A 17,763-nucleotide genomic window follows, 5' to 3' on the forward strand; every position below is an offset into this window, starting at 1 on the left:
AACGTGAAATCTAGATGCAGATTGAACCATATTGTTTCTACTTTTTGTGTTTTTGTTTTTTCTTTTTTGAGGTTTTTCCCTTTTGTTCTGATTCTTCTTTCACAACATGACTAATGCAGAAATTTGTTTAATGTGATGATACATACATAATCTATAGCAGTTTGCTTGCTGTCTTAGGGAGAGGGGAGGGGAGGGAAGGGAGAGAGGGAGAAAAATTTGTAACTAGAAATCTTTGACTTCTGACTTGTTAGAGCCAAACTGGAAGAAATGAAGGTCACTTAGCACAGGGGTGAGAATGAACTGCTAATTGTTGTTCCCCCAGTTCAAGATTGTTCTATTTTCAAAATAAAGAAATGAATATAAGGATGGCTGCTCCAAATGACCTCCAGGGTCTAGTATACTTAAGTTTCACAAGCCTTCAGACTATAAAGCTTGATTTCACAATTGAAAAATAGAAATGGGGGCAGCTAGGTGGCGCAGTGGATAAAGAAACGGTCCTGGATTCAAGAGGACCTGAGTTCAAGTCCAACCTCAGACACTTGATACTTACTAGCTGTGTGACCCTGGGCAAGTCACTTAACCCCAATTGCCTCACCAAAAAAAAAAAAAAGAAAGAAAATAAAAATAGAAATGGGGAAAAATATCTGCTTTTGCTTTTAGAAAAACTGCATCCTTATATTGAACACATTTACTTCCATTTAAGGAAATGGAAGGAAGACTATATAAAGTAGCTAGTAGGAAGGAAGGTGTGAGTGTGAAATAATGGATTTACTTTTTCTGATAATGGGCTCTGCTCTGAAAAGCATACATTGCCTCTACCAGCATATAGATATTGATTGGAAATAGGGATATATGTACTCACTTGTGTCTACATGTGTATTACTGGAAACAGCCTGTAAATATTGTAGTTGTTTTAAATGGAAAATAGAAATCTTACAAAAACAAATGTTGAAAACTATCTCCACATGTAACTAGAAAATAATAAAATACTTTTATGATAAAAAAAATCCTAAATACAATAAAGTAATCTAATCTCAAAAAAAAAAAAAAGCAGAATTGGGCAAAGGAAAGCTAATGACTCCATGAGACAGCAAGAAACAATAAAATAAAGTCAATAGAATGAAAAAAATAGAAAAAATGTGAAATATCTCATTGGAAAAACAACTGATCTTGAAAATATATTGACGAGAGGTTTTTAAGAAATATTAGACTACCTGAAAGTCATAATCAAAGAAGGAGCCTAGACATCAAATTTCAAGAACTTACCAAGGAAAAAAGCCCTAATATCTTAGATCCACAGGGTAAAATGGAAACTGAAAGAATTCACCTCCTGAAAGAGATCCCAGGTCAAAGAGAAAGTACTTCAAGCAGTCAGAAAGAAATTCAAATATCATGGAGCCATAGTCAGGATCACACCAAGATTTAGCTGCTTCTGCCTTACAAAAGAAGAGAAGTTGGGATATGATATGCAGGAAAGCAAAGGAAATAGGATTATAACCAAAAATAACCTACCCAGCAAAACTGAGTATCATTTTTGGGGGGGAGAGGAAATTGATATTAAATACTTTCAAACATTCCTGATGAAAGACCACAGCTAAATAGAAAATTTTACATTCAAACAGAAGACAAGAGAAGCATAAAACATGAAAGAGTAATTACAAGAGACTCAATAATATTAAACTGTGTACATTACTATATGGGAAGATGATACATGTAACTCTTAAGAACTTTCTCATTAGGGGAGTTAAAAGGAGCTTACATAGAGCACATGGGTATGAGTTAATTATGGAGGAATGATCTAAAAAAAATGAAGGGGTTAAAAAAAAAGTAATGCAGTGGGAGAAGAGGGAAGATAGAGTTAGAATAGAGAAAAGATTTCTCAAAAAAAAAAAACGTTCTCAAGGAAGAGTTTTTACAATGGAGGGGGAAATGAAGGTAGGGGGTGCTTGAACTCACTCTCATCAGAATGGACCATGAATAATTTCAAATTCCCAACTCTTTGTTACCTCTTTATACCCTATTAATTGCAGGATATAGGTATAAAACCTGGGGGCAGCTAGGTGGTACAGTGGATAAAGCATCAGCCCTGGATTCAGGAGGCCCTGAGTTCAAATCCAGCCTCAGACACTTGACATTTACTAGCTGTTTGACCTTGGACAAGTCACTTAATCCTCATTGCCCTCCAAATTTTAGATAGAGATATAAATAAAACCTTTGGCTTATGTGGTAAAATAATGGAATGGAGCAGATGCCCAGGGGTCCAACTTGATTGATCTAGTAGTGTTTGAATTGGGTGTGAATGAGAAACTACTAAGTACCCATTTAAAGATGATTAGATTTTAGCCACACCTGGCCAGCCCTGTTAACCTAGTCTAAACTTGGCCAACCCTGAGAAGGAGTGCCCTCAGAGGCTGTGGACTTCGTCATCAACAGGGAACCAGTCTCAGTCACATAACCTGAAGGACCTCCCCTTTGGGGGAAGGAAGAAAAAGGTAGAAAATTGACCCCCAACAGGAAGTGGCTCTCTCACTCTCTCTGGCCTTGAAGAAGCTTTCAGAGCAGACTGGAGACAAGCTGAACAGCTGACTCCCATAGAAATTACAGACCCTTGGTGGTCCTGTTAGTGAGTTAATACAATCTAGCTCTTTGAATTAGGTGAGCTGAAAGCAAGTTTGGGCTTGAGACAGCCTTTGCTAGAGCCAGGGAGATTATCCATTTTCCTCTTTCCCTATTCCCTTGTCCTTGACTTTATTGGTGGGACAATGGGGGGGGTTAAGTGACTTTCCCAGGGTCACACAGCTAGTAAGTGTCAAGGGTCTGAGGCTGGATTTGAACTTAGGTTTTCCTGAATCCAGGGCTGGTGTTTTATCCACTGTGCCACCTAGCTGCCCCATCCTTGACTTTTGTTTTGTTTTGTTTTGATTGTTTGTTTGTTTGTTTGTTTTGTGAGGCAATTGGGGTTAAGTGACTTGCCCAGGGTCACACAGCTAATAAGTGTTAAGTGTCTGAGGCCAGATTTGAACTCAGGTCCTCCTGACTCCAGGGCTGGTGCTCTATCCACTACACCTCCTTACTACCCCCTGTCCTTGACTTTTAATAAAACCTGATTTGTTTGTGGAAAAGAGGCTGTTAAGCTCCTTTCTTATTGGCCTGGGAGAAAAAGCTAAAAAAGGCAGTTCAGAGAGGAGGAAGCTTTGGACCTAGAGGTCCCTCGTTATTTTCTGAACCCCAATATTACAGTGAGCCACCCAATTAACTCTCCCCATATTAAATATGGCCCGTACACTTACCTCTCCCCAACCTGAACAAGAACAGTACTTTCTTGATTCTAACCTTTGTCTAACTCATTCTATCCAGTGACCACCCATGCCCAAGTATGATGAACCCCATCAATATGTAGAATGCCTATGAATGCCCTCAAGAAACACAAAGCAGTCACACAAACTATTGACTGCCTTTCCCAGTGGACCAGGAACCCAGAGAACACTAAATCAACAGAAAGGAATCCCCAGGCCACCCCAGCTGAACTGCTCCAAGCTTTTCGGAGCCCTACCTTTTATTATAGGCTGACTCATTGCCATGATACATTAGTCATAGAAAGAAAGAGCTAAAAGGAACCGAGCAAAACCATTTCATTTTAGAGAAGAGGAAACTGAGGTGAAGTACTTGGCCAAAATTAGTAAGTGGCAGAGCCAAGCCTTGAATCGGACTACTCCCACACCATAGTATACCATAGTACCTAACAAAACTTGCCTATTTGACAATGCACACCAGTGATACATGAAAAAGAAAACAAACTAAGCTTCAATATTTCCCCCTTCTCCCTCACTCAGATACTGGTGAACTCTCTAAAGTTTCCAACTGTGTTCTTCTATCCCATCTTCCACTCCATCTTCTCCAACAGTCTGATAATATAGCATTCTGGAAACCCTCTTCCCCCATTCACCTTCCCCTCCATTGATCTGGTCTTTGAGAATTCTTTCATTATGTTTAGAATACCTAAGTTTATACATTTACAGTTTAAAATGAACACAATAATTATTTACATATAAGATTCAGTAAAGTTCAAAAGATGGATAAAAGGATGCTCATGTTCTTTTACTTTATGGATTTGGATTTTATAAAAATAATTACTAGAATACAACATAGTGAAACAGGAAAGTATTAAAAGTTTGGCTCAGATCTTTAAAAATAGTCTTCTATGTTATACACATTTTTAGAAATTTATTATTTATAGGTCATCTTCACCGAATCTGGAATTTTTTTAATCCTATGAGGATTAATAAAATTATATCACTGAACTGCCTTGAAGTGAGTGGAATAAGTAATAATGATATAGCAAACATATGTAAAGCACTATGTTTGCCAAGCACTTTATATATCCTAATTGCATTTTCCTCCCTCACAATCAGCTAGGGAAGTAGATGCTATTATCATCCCCATTTTACAAAGGAAGAAACCAAAGCAGGCAGAAGGTTAAGTCCAGGGACTTAATGTCCCTGAGAGAAAGGATTTGAACTCAGATCATCCTGACTCCAAGTCCATATATAAATACCACATTTATTTCTCAATATTTTCACAAAGCATCCATTATCTAGTATGTATTTAATGAATATTCCTGGAAAGCTAAAAGCTTTAGAGAATTCAGTACACTGAATAGAATCTCTATGGAGAATTTGCCATTGAACATGGACAAGAGGAACATAGTGAATATGCCTCTAAACTTAGAATCAGAAGACCTAGGTTCAAGTCCCATGTCAGACACTTATTAAATGTGTGACTTTGGGCAAATTACAATCTCTCTGGGCCTTAGTTTTTTCAGCTATACAGAATGAGAAGGGGTGGATGACTTTAAATTTACATCATTAGAACACCCACTCTCATAAGATCAAAGATCCACATAAGTATAATAAATAAATATACTATACATGAAAACACACAAATTAAAATTTAAAAGGGTATAACTAAATTAAAATGTACTTAGTTTTTGGCTCTTTACTGGTCCTTGCTCCTCTTCTCCAGAATACCTTGATAATATATGGAAACAAATCAAAAGCAGATGGGGAGCAAAGGGAGTAGGTGCAGAGAGAAACTGTCCTACTAACAATTTCTTCAGGCTTGGAAATGGATGACATTTCCAATAATATATGGCCATGTTTTGCTAACACTTTGTTATTAGTTTTATCTCCCAAACCAAATTACAGAGGCACAGAATCGCAAAGTCCAGCCTACATCTGAGGAAGCATCCCTTCTATAACAACATATGACAACAATATAATAACAAATAACATCATAATAATACATCTTTGACAAGTCGCCATCTAGCCTCCTCTTCAAGTTTGGGGAGATGGGGAGGGGAAGAAAGGGAACCCACTACTTTCCCATGGCAGACCATTCATTCCATGTTTAAATAGCTATAATTGTTAGAAAGTTGTTTTTGGTTTTTTCCCTTATATCTGCCCTGAATCTGCTTCTCTATAACTTCCACTCACTCCTCCAGTCTTAGGCCAAGACGACCTAATCCAATCCCTCTTCTATAAAATAATCTTTCAAATTCTTAAAGAAAGTTATGTTCCCTTAAGTCGTCACTTTGCCAGGCTCAATTAACCCTAGTCACTTCAACCATTCCTCATATGGCATAGTCCATCCTGATCACTCTAGCTGGGCAATGTTCCTCCTAAAACATGGCACTCAATTAATCTAGTAATAATGCACACGATAGTCTCCATGTGGTTTGACCAGGAACAAACACCTCCTTCATCCTGAATCTTAGCCTTGGATTCCCACTAGCTTTTCTGGCTGCCATGTCAAACTGGTGACTCATACAAAGCTACCAATCCACTAAAACTAAAGCTTTATTTCATACACGCTCTTGCCTCCCCCACATTTTGAAATTGTAAATTTGATTTTTTTGAACCAAAGTGTTCAGATTTTTGTTTTAAAGTGTTGGGATTTTACAATTTACTATTATGAAACTCAATCTCTTTATATTGTCCTATCATTCTAGCATTCTAAGTCTTGAATTTTTTTGAACACTGTGTCAGGCAATGAGTTAATTATCCTATCCATATTAATGATAAGTGAAAATCTGATAAATACTTTCATCTAGACTTTCATCCAAGTCATTGATAAAAATATCACAGGATCAGAGAAGAGATGCCGAGTCCATTCCACTATGGACTACTCTCTAAATTCACATCAACCCATTAATTATTATTCTTTTGCCTCTGTTAATTCCAAATCTACCTGCTTTGGTATCTCACACAGGTCTATGACCCTATGTGGCATATGGGCCTGAAGTCAGAAACCTCTGAGTTCAAATCCAACCTCAGACACTAGCAGTGTGACAATGGGCAAGTCACTTAAGCTGTGCTTGCCTCAATTTTCTCCTCTGTAAAATGGAGATAATAATAGCACTGACTTCCCAAGGTTGTTGTGAGGATCAAATGAGATAATTGTAAAACACTTCACACATGCTGGGCACATAATAAGCATTGTATATGGGTTAGCTATTGTTATTTATTATTAATTTAAAAAAAAATTTTGGTAAGGCAATTGGGGTCAAGTGACTTGCCCAGGGTCACAGAGCTAGTGTCAAGTGTCTGAGGCCAGATTTGAACTCAGGTCCTCCTGAATCCAGGGCCAGTGCTTTATCCACTGCACCACCTAGCTGCCCCAGCTATTGTTATTTAAACAGGAGCTATTATTACTCTTTTTGACTCATATAGCAATCTAAATGAGAGGTGCCAGAGGTATGATGCCTATGTCCCCCTCTCTTCTGCCTTCTATAATATTTGAAGAAAAACTCCCACTTCTAAGAGAAACTTGAATGACTGGGAAAGAGGTGAAGTGTAAAGCTAGAATATCATCACCCTCATCCCTAATCAAAAGAGGTTTAAAGGTCTAAGAGGCGATGATTTCTACAGGAAAGGTACCATGAAATGATGGATAGGGAAGCTAGGTGACACATTGAATAAAGTACTGGCCCTGGAGTCAAGAGGACCTGAGCTCAAATCTCACCTCAGACACTAACTTTGTGACCCTAAACAAGTCACTTAACCCCAATTGCCTTAAACATCAGAGGCTATCTCCAGTCTTCCTGATGTACATCTTGCCACTGGACCCAGATAGCTCTGGAGGAGAGAGTGAGATTGGTGACTTTGCACAGTCTTCCTTCACTTAAATCTAATTCAATGCAAGTGATGACATCACCCGATGTCACGATCCTCTTCAGGAACAAAGGACAAACAATAATAACAACAAATGACAACATTAAAACTCTCTTCCCCACCCATTAAAACAACACAAGACATTCTAAACAACTACCTGGAATGCTTGTATGGTCATGATAGCTACAGAAGGCAATACAGGCATTTTCTCCCTACCCTAGGAGAAATTCAATGCAAGTTTTTTTTCCCCTTTTAAACAAGATCAAGGGATGTGGATTTTGACCTGTTGAAATTAACAAGAAAGGTGGAAATATAACATTAGCTTTAGGTTCCAAGGATCCTGTGAAAATAGAACAGAATGGGCTAAGGGGCCTTCCTGAGTTTCTTTACAGCAAACCCTTTGACCTTCATCTAAGGATTGTCAAACACTCCCATATGTCTTCACAGATTCTCAGAATCAGCTTATATCACATTAGCTTAAGCAGAATAGAGAAACATTAATAGCTCAAACAATCAAATCTTTAAATTTCATCTTTAAAGTCATTAGCATAGGAAGCTCAACCGAAAAAGAGAAAAAATAAAACTTCTGTAAATTCTGGTTTAGATGTTTCATGTTTTTTGAATAACTGGATGAAGGTGAAACAAGAGAAGAAGGCTGAGTCTGGTGATTTGAGAATAGCATTTGAACTATAAAAAAATTGTGAGTATGAGCACAATGGAGAGAGCCTGGGACTTGGAATCAGGAAGACCTCAAGTTTAAATAGGGCCTAAGAAAAATATTTTTTTGTTTTGTTTTGTTTTTTGTTTTTAGTGAGGCAATTTGGGTTAAGTGACTTGCCCAGGGTCACACAGCTAGTAAGTGTTAAGTGTCTGAGGCCAGATTTGAACTCAGGTACTCCTGACTCCAGAGCCGGTGCACTATCCACTGCGCCATCTAGCTGCCCCCTATTTTTAAAAATAATTAAACTTTATTTAAATATTCATTTTTAAAATGTTGAGTTCCCAATTATCTCCCTCAGTCCCTTTCCCACTCATTGAGAAGGCAATCAATTATACGTGAAGTCATGCAAAACATATTTCCATATTACCTATGGACAAGTCATTTTTAACCTGTGCCTCAGTTTCCTTACCTGTAAAAATTACAATAATAACAGCATTTATTTCCTAGAGTTGTTTTAGATATAAAATGAGTTAATATTGGGGCAGCTAGGTGGTGCAGTGGATAGAGCACCGGCCCTGGAGTCAGGAGGACCTGAGTTCAAATCCAGCCTCAGGCACTTGACACTTAACTAGCTGTGTGACCCTGGGCAAGTCACTTAACCCCCATTGCCCCTTGCAAAAAAAAACAAACCAAAATGAGTTAATATTTGTAAAATACTTTGCAAATCTTCAAGTGCTATATAAATTATTATTATTTTTGTTGTTAATAATAATTGTACAAAAATTCAAAGAAGGCTTCTATGACATGATGGAGAGCTAAGAAAGTAGAACTAGAACAATATGCACAATAGAATGGAAAAGTATTCATTAAGCACTTACCATATGCCAAGCACTGTGTTAAGAACTGGGAATACAAACAAAAACAAGACAGTGGCTGACATTTTAATTAGGAGAGGCCACATATATGGTGGCAAAGTAGAGTGCCAGGACTACTATCAGGAGACTCATCTTCCTGAGTTCAAATCCAGCCTCAGACACTTATTAGCAGTGTGACCCTGGCCAAGTCACTTAACCCTGTTTGCCTCAGCTTCCTCATCTGTAAAATGAGCTAGAGAAAAAAAATGGCAAACCACTCCAGTATCTCTGCCAAGAAAACCTAAAACAGGGGTCACAAAAAGTGGGACAGTACTGACAAAGAATGAATAACACATATAAAAATAGGAAAGATATGGTGATTCAGGGACAGTTCAGATCACAAGCCACCAGTTATAAGGGTACAATAGCAAGGTAGATGGCAAAACTAGAGGGCATAGAAGCAAAAGCACATGGTAAGACTCAGTGGATATTTCTTTCATGCTTACAATCTTGACTTGGCCTAAGATTTTTGACATATATATCAAGACTAGCAGAGTAATAAGCAGTAAGAAAAAGAAAAGTAGCATGGGCAGGCAATAACTCTAAGGAGAGCACCAGGGTTTCCATCAGTTTTAATGTACAGGATATGAAGTATCCCAGAGAATAGATGAAGTTCCCAAAGGGCAGCATTGTCCTTTACGATGATGTAAATGAAAATGACACTAAATGGAAGCCAAATTCTTATTAAGTGCAATGACACATCTTGGTTTCAGAGCTAAAACACTTCCCTCCTCTTGGTAGGGAGGTGAAGTATTAATAGCGCATATTGTCTCACGTAGGTCGGTTTGTCAGTTTTAATAGTTCTTTATTTCAAAGGAAGTTTCCATGATGGGAAGAAGAAAGGGGGAAAACAAAAGGCATCCATAAAACTTGAAAAAAAAACACATCACCTTCAATTCTAACTCTACTTCTTCTCCTAGTTATCCTACCCTCTCTTCACTGTCAAACTTTAGGCATGAATCTCACAGAGTGTGTACGGAGTTCTTGTTAACTTCAGTTTCTCTATCTTGGACACAAAATTTACTAAATTTTGGAGTGGTAACGTCTGAGTCCTTGCATTAAGAATGCATACATTCATAATTATCCTTTATGTTTAATGTAGAGGAGTTGCATCTTGAGCAGGTGATCCATAGTATTTGTAGCCTGGAGCCTGAGAAATATTTTTTTTTCACATGCAGACTGCTTGAATGTAACATGATTATTCTGTTTCTTAAAAATGGAACTTTAGGGGGCAGCTAGGTGGCGCAGTGGATAAAGCACTGGCCTTGGATTCAGGAGGACCAGAAGTTCAAATCTAGCCTCAGAAACTTGCCACTAGCTGTGTGACCCTGGGCAAGTCGCTTAACCTTCATTGCCCCACAAAAAACAAACAAAAATGGAACTTTAAATTCTGTTGCCATAATAATCAAGTAAAGCCAAAGAATTCCCCGGGGGGGGGGGGAAGAGGACACAAGTGGGAGTAGTGGAGGGGGTGGAAAAGGGGAGAACTGGAAACCTACTGTATTAGTATAGGAAACCTTTTTTCTTCAAACCACTCAAACTGAGAAAGGAATGCAGGAGATGGCCTTTAGCAGTCTTTTTGAAAACAGGCATTTTCTACAGTCCCTTCTCCTCCATTTGAATTACCTTCTTTCTACATTTCAAAGTGCTTTTCAATCAAAAGGAAGCCAGAAGTTCCAAAGTATAAGATGAATAGCCCCATCCAGGGGCAAGCAGATAACTCACCAAAAGTCAGATATTTTAATGATATTTATTTAAAAGTAATCCTAGTTAGGTGGCACAGGGGCAGTGAATAAAGCACCGGTGGCCCTGGATTCAGAAGGACCTGAGTTCAAATCTGGCCTCAGACACTTGACATTTAATAGTTGTGTGACCCTAGGCAAGTCACTTACCCCTCATTGCCCCACCAAAAAAAAAAAAGTAATCCAGAACTAATCTGGCAGAATATCTCATTAACTGCTTAATGAATTTTTGCATAGTCTATGAATTTTTTATGTATTTTGTAGTTCAGTTGTTTCAGTCATGTCCTTTATGATCCCATTTGGGGGTTTTCTGGGCAAAGATACTGGAGGGGTTTGCCACTTCCTTTTCCAGCTCATTTCACAGATGAGGAAACTGAGGCAAACAAAGGACAAAATAAGATAATATACTTGCCTCACTGATTGACTTTTCCTTTCATCTGAACACTTAGAGGCCATTGCAGTGTTATTAATTGGGCTAATTTCAATATTGTTGTGTCTCAGGGAATAGGGAGGCCTGAGGAGAGGGAGAGAAATGGAGGAACAGCTGGTTTGTGGAGCAGGCAGAACACACATAACATTTACTAAGTTTGCTGTCTTATATGGGTGCAGTTCTTGTCATGTCGTCCCCCTCCCAAACAATTACAAAAGTAACATCAAAGACCACTAATCACAAATCACCACAAAGATATAACAATAATGAAAAAGTTTGAAATATTTTGAGAATTACCAAAATGTGACACAGAAGCTGTTGGGGAAAGGGCACAATTGCAATAAATCTTCAATTTGTTTAAAAAAAAAACAAACAACCCAATATCTACAAATTTCCATAAAGCTAAGTACAGTAAAATGAGGTATACCTGATTGCTAATGTGGCTTTGGTTCTTAAATTCAAATATAGGTATTGCCCCTTTACTTGGACATACCCTGTTATAAAACTATGTATAATATCCAAAAGGTACTGTAGACAGCTAAGTGGGGCAATGGAAAGAATTCAGGGCCTGGAGTCAGGAAGGCTTGAGTTCAAACTCAGCCTCAAACAGTTATTAACTTTGTAATCCTAGGCAAGTTACTCCTTGCCTCAGTTTCCTCAATTGTAAAATGGGTTAATTATAACACCTCTCTCCCAGGGTTGTTATGAAAATCAAATGAAAAAATATTTATAAAGTGTTTGGAACATAGCAGGTACTTATTCAGCCTTTTTTCTTTTTTTGGTGGGGCAATGGGGGTTGTGACTTGCCCAGGGTCACACAGCTAATAAGTGTCAAGTGTCTGAGGCCAAATTTGAACTCAGATCCTCCTGAATCCAGGGCCAGTGCTCTATCCACTGTGCCACCTAGCTGCCCCCTTATTCAGCTATTATTATTTTTTGGGATAAGTTAGTGAAAAACTATTGACTGGGAGTGGAGGGAGACTCCACATTTTAAGTGATAAAGTCTTTCACTTTAAATAAAATGTTGGAACCCCTGCAATAGAATCTCTTTAAATGAGTTTCAAACATTTAATGGCAGTGGTATTAAATAACAAATCTTTATTACATTCCAACATTATGAACAACTTCTTTAGTGAGAGGAATGAACTACTTCTTTAAAACTGGGAAGACTACTGAATAAGGTATGATGATTCAGGATAATTTTTATTTTTCCTTTACTTAAATATGCTAATGGGGGGATGTTCAATTAGACATATTAGCTTAAAATATGAATTTTACATTTGTATTTGCTAGGTTATTCCTAATTTGGCTTGAATCATGGAATTATTATTTTTTTTAAACTGAGCAACACAACATACTTCTCAAAGAAATAACTTAGAAGTGTTATGGGCCCAGGGTACCTCAGAAGTTTTCTGGGTAAATCAAAGAACCTTCTCCTGGAGAAACTAAACCAAAAGACAGACACACCTAAAGAGATAAGTGGCACCCCTCAGAGAGGTGTGGCTGTTGCCTTTGTGGCAGGAGCGGGAGAGAGATGGCTTGAGAGATCCTGAGCCGCCCCTCACCCAACTTCCCCCAGCCTCGACCAGTGGGGGATGATCCTCCCCAATAAGGGAGCTTTCCACAGTCAGATGATCACCTCATCAGACCACCATAGATCCTTTATAAAAGGAGCTTCCGGTCTCCTGCTCCGGAGATAGGTATCTCAGAAAGCCACACCTCTGTGCCATGCCTTCTCCCCACAAGAAATCCTTGGACTTCTCTCTTGGTTTCCATTCCCTAGCACCTAAATAAAATATTATTTTATTCTAATTAGATTTGTGTGCAAGAAGGTATAATTCTTTAAATAGGAATTCCTAAGAACCCCCTACCCCAAACTCCCACCAATTTCCCCCATAACAGAAGGAAACCTAAATTGTAGTAGTCATAATTATTTGAATTCTTTATTTGTGGTCTGATATTTAAATTAGCTTCACAGATGTTTGTTTCATCACTAGTATATTGACTTGCTTTCTTGGCATTTATCCAATGAGCTACAATGGGCTTTGGTGCATTTTTTTAAAAAAACTAATTGAAATTAATCTTTTAAAAATGAATGAGAATATAGAGGTCTGACAGATCCATTCAATAATTGCTTTCAGATCCTCAATTCTTCATTTTGATTCTGATTTATTTCCCCATTTAGCTGAATGTGTGCAAGGCTGACAGGGAAAAACTGTTTTTACAACTTTCTTTGGAAAAAACCCTAGACTTTCACACAATTTGAGATATATTGCTATTTTTAAAAAACTGATTTTTCTCTAAATCTCAGTACAGAGCTATGTCACCCGAGGTGCCTAGGATGTAGGATTGGTTTGGGAGTGTGTTTTACTTTTCTAAGATTAAGAATAAAATATAAGAATACAGAAAACATATCCTACATTTCATAGATACTACTAGGATGCCATAAAGCACTTAGCAGTTAGGAGTAAACTATCTTTTTATCTCTATCTCTCCATCCATAAGCAGGAAGGGGCTTCCCCTTTCAGGGGGCTAAATTTTATAATATGAAATGAGCAATAGTAAAGTGATTTGGAATCCTTGGATAATTGACTGGAGTCCCCAGAGTACTACAGTTAATAAGCAAGCAGCAGGACATAATTTCTCAGTAGGGAAATAGCAAGGACTCATTCATTCAACTACTAACACCCAGCTCCAAAGAAAGCCCCCAGACAGGACTTAAAACAGTTTTGAAATTCCCTTCTCAGGCTTAAAGAACGCCTGGAATTCAGTGGCCTTTAGCCAATAACAAGACACGCAGCTCTGTACATTGGATAGACCTCTGGATTTGGAGTCAGAGCACTTCGGCACCTCCGCCACTTGTTAACCTGTATGACCACGGGCAAGTCCCTGGACCTCTGGCCCACAAGTTTCCTCATAACTTAAAATGAGGTTGGACTAAATAGCCTCTTTAAGTGTCCCTTCCAGCCTTAAATCTAAGATCCTATACAGATTCACATTTGTAACAACTCTGCAGAAAACTACTGAAAATTTATCATCCTATTGTATTTTTTTTAACAAGTCCATTCCACCGTATCCTTCTTTCCCCTCAGGTGGATTTATTTAAACTCTGAATTTCTCCAGCGAGCTATGTACACAATAGGCACCCAATAAAAGTGGAGATGGAGCGGGTTAAAAGAAGTAGAAAAGAAATACAAAACCACCACTGGCTGCTGCTCCCCTAGTGAGGGTGGGATAAGCAACTTCAATTTATCAGCCGGTGTTATTTCTAGCCAGCTCTTTCCCAGATTCCTCAAAGTAACGCCCTTCCCTCCAGCTCCTTCCCTCAAAGGTCTCTGCAGACACTAATTAAGGAAGTCTTCTCGGGCCCCCGCCACCATCCAGAAAACACTAGAGCAGACAGAATCGCGCAAAGGCCCTTTTAATCTCGTTAAAGGGAATCTCAGGCGAAAGTGAAACAGTTTCAATCCAGGATGTGTCCCGAATAATTGCAGGCTGGGGCCGGACTGGGGAAATGGGGGGGGGGGGGCCCGCTCCCTTCTTGAACACCTGTAACCCCAAGTGAGGAAAGAAGGAGCTGCGGGAGGAGCGAGTGTATAGACCCCCACCCCCGACCTGGGCAAGGGGCTCCTTCCCACGACCAAAATGAAGCAAACCCCAAAGCAAGAGACAAAGAGATTTTAAAGAGAGAGAGAATCTGGCTGTCGCCTCCCACACTAATTAAAACAGGATTGCTGTCCCCGGAGACTAGGCAGGGCCACACGCAATTTTCACTGCGTCCGCCTCCACGAGTGCCCCGGGGCGCAAAAGGCTCGGGCCCAACGCCACGGATCCTCTCGCGCCCCGCGCCCTAAAGGCACTGCCAGGAGTGAAGGCAGTCCTAGCGACGGCCAACCCAGCCTCTGCACGCCGGGCTCATCTGGGCTCCCTGGGGAAGCCTCCGCGCCACCAGTACCAGCCCGGGTGCCCCGACGCCCTGGCGCCTGGCCCTTGGGGGAGGGCGGGAGTGGCTGGAGCGAGGAGCGGGGGAGGGAAGCGAGGTACTCGCCTGGAGTCGTCGGCCTGAGCGGCTGGCGTGGGGCAGCAACAGCCGAGGAGGGGAAAGTCCGGGAAGGACTTCGGACGGAGAGCTCCGGTGCCCCTGGTCTTCGGGCAGTGGCTTTGCGACTTCTCCCGCCGCTGGGCTGCCCCCACTGCTAGCTGGCGACTCAGTGGAGCCGGAGCGCTGGGAGCTTGACCCGGGATTGGGTGTGGGAGCCGCCGCCGCTCCTGTGTGTGTATTATTGTGACTCAGGCTATTTCCTGTTTGGAGGTTTGGGAGAAAGGAGGAAAAGAGAGAGAAAGCGGCAAGCCACGGGAGGGAGGGGGGGGGAAGGGGCAGTCACGCCTCCTCTCGGTACGTCTTCCCCGGCGGCCAGGTGAGCACCCTGGGGTGCTGCCCCTCACGCCCTCCGCTGGAAGAAGGAAGGGGTAAGAGGAAGCGAGCTGCGGTGGCAGCAGCCACCCCGACACCTGTTTCTCCGCTTCCCGAGGGAAGCGAGATTCGTTACGAGCCCGGCGGTACTTTGGGGAGGGGGGCGGGAAGGAGGTTGGCCCCGGCCCACGCCGACGCCATCCTAGGGCAAGCCGGGCCGGTGAGCGCCCACGCCGGAGTGCTCTTAGCACTGGCTCTGCTTGGCCAGATGGTCTCTGAGAAGCCTGACCCGGGCCCTCAAGTTGACGCCATCATTTACAGCCCCTTAGTATCCCCACTTCTCCCTCCCCTCTTTTTTCAAGCCCTCATTTCCTTTCTGATAAACTTCTCAGTGCTCGGGGAGGGAGAGGTTACAGTTCATTTGCTCCAGGCCTCTGGCCCTCAGGAGCCGGCAATGTCCACCACTACAGCAGAATGGGAAGCAGGGGCTTTGGGGAGCTGGTTGGCCCACCCGCGCTGCGGTGGACTGGAGGGGGCCAGAGATTTGGAGGAAAGTTAACCCTTTCTCCTAGTTTTAGCTTCGCAGGTCCCCACCCCCATCCCTGCCTGAGGATACCCTGATCCAGCTCTGCCGGAAATACCGGTTTCTTGCTGTGGGACAATAGGTGTAGGACGGGAGTGAACTCAGCACGCGGTGCTTAGTCACTTCTTGGTATCTGCGCTGGCTCAGCCACGGGAGCCAGAAACTATTACGATGATAAAATTATGATCTATCAACCAGGTGTTTCTTCTCTTTTGCCCTTATAAGTACGTGTGAAAAACCTCGTCTAAAAAACCTCGAATCTTGATTAATAATAGTAAGAATAATAACTACCATTTTTACTGTATGGCACACAATATTATTTGAGACTTAAAACAGCCCTGTGAGGTAGGTGCTACACGTTTTATTGTTCCCGTTTTAAAGGAGTGGAAACTGAGGCTTAGAGAGGTTAAATGCCCACAGGATAAAGTTCATTTTTCTCTTAGTAACAGTCTCTGGGCATTGTTAGGGTGATGGGTTTGGGTTTTTGTTTTGGGGGGTTTTTTCTCACGGAGATGATTCTTTAGGGCAGAAATTCTACAAGTGTTGTCCAAGAGTTTTTTTGAGTTATTCATATTTATAAATAATCAATAATATTTTGTATAGTTAACACATTAATAAAATTATTTATGTTAATTCATTCTCAAAGGTATTTCTCTTCCCTGTCCCCCCCCCCCCCGCCCCCAGTGACAAACAGACAGGGTAATCAATAGGATCTTCGGTTTTCTTCCCAGCCCCCAAGTTTTCAAATAGACTAAAAGATTTGAAAACCCCGTGCTAGAAGAGTATTATTGATATTAATAATAACATTTTAATAAATTAAGCATTCGTGATGATATCAGTGTTGGAACTTCTTCCTGGAAACAGATTCAAAACCCTTTAGCCTTTTCGAGTTTCTGTAGCTTAAAAAAATGCATTAACCAATGGCCAACCTCCTCGGAACTTGCCTAGCTTGGTTCTTAGATAACTGTTGTAGACTGTCTTTGGAAGTACCTGAAGCCTTTTCCCTTTGGTAGGGCCTGTCAGAAGGTGAACTAGGGTCACCTCTTCACTGTGATAAGCCACTGTGAAAAGATTTGTATCTGATTATTATAATTCATAAAACCAGTGCAAATCCATATAACTTCTTGAGTGTTTTCCTCAGAAATAGATGTATATAGGTTATTTTCCCGTGACAGAATATTATCTCCTTGAAGGCAAAGACTCTTTGATTTTATCTTTGTATCCCTCAGACTTTAACAGAATTTGACACATTTGACTTAATCAGTGCTTGTTGATTCATTGATTGAACACTCCTTCAGGGCATTTTAAAAAAATTTAACGCCACAAAAAGAGAATAAAGCCTTAAAGTTCCTCTTCAAAGTATCATCTATGTTAAAAATCATTCAAAATTTTGTCTACAATTGATGGGACTACTACCTGGTAACCTTAGGTTCCTCCCAAGGCTCTATCCCAGTCCCTGTTTTCTTCTGCCTCTATGCTATTTTACTAGGTGATCTCATCAGCTGCAGAGATTCAATTATTGTAGATGATTCTTGATCTGTTAATCCAGGTAGGTGGCATGGTGCAAAGCTTCTCAAACTGTGAGTTTTACTGAATGCGGGGGTCAGGAAAAATCTGGCAACAGTAGAAAATTATGTATAACTGTTTTATATACCTATATGCCAGGGTTCACATAAAAATTTCTCAGGCAAAAAGGGGTCATGAGTGGAAAAAGTTTAAGAAGCCCTGACATGGTAGATAGAGCACTAGGCTTGGAATCAGGAAGAGTCTTATGAATTCTTCCCCTTCTTTCTGAGTTCAAATCTGGTCTCAGACATTTTTACTAGCTGTGTGACCCTAACAAGTTACTT

The 17,763-nt window shown here is 40.6% G+C and overlaps 1 protein-coding gene across 1 annotated transcript in view; it reads right to left on the minus strand.

Moving 5' to 3' along the window:
- The window catches only part of TJP2 (tight junction protein 2), a 164,434-nt gene extending 149,300 nt beyond the window's left edge, over positions 1-15,134 (minus strand). Inside the window, exon 1 of the transcript XR_006353541.1 lies at positions 14,965-15,134. The gene's annotated coding sequence lies outside the window, so the exon portion shown is untranslated. The remainder of the gene's footprint in view (positions 1-14,964) is intronic.
- Positions 15,135-17,763: the final 2,629 nt, after the last annotated feature.

This window comes from Dromiciops gliroides, chromosome 1 (assembly GCF_019393635.1).
Source record: "Dromiciops gliroides isolate mDroGli1 chromosome 1, mDroGli1.pri, whole genome shotgun sequence".
Taxonomy (NCBI): Eukaryota; Metazoa; Chordata; class Mammalia; order Microbiotheria; family Microbiotheriidae; genus Dromiciops; species Dromiciops gliroides.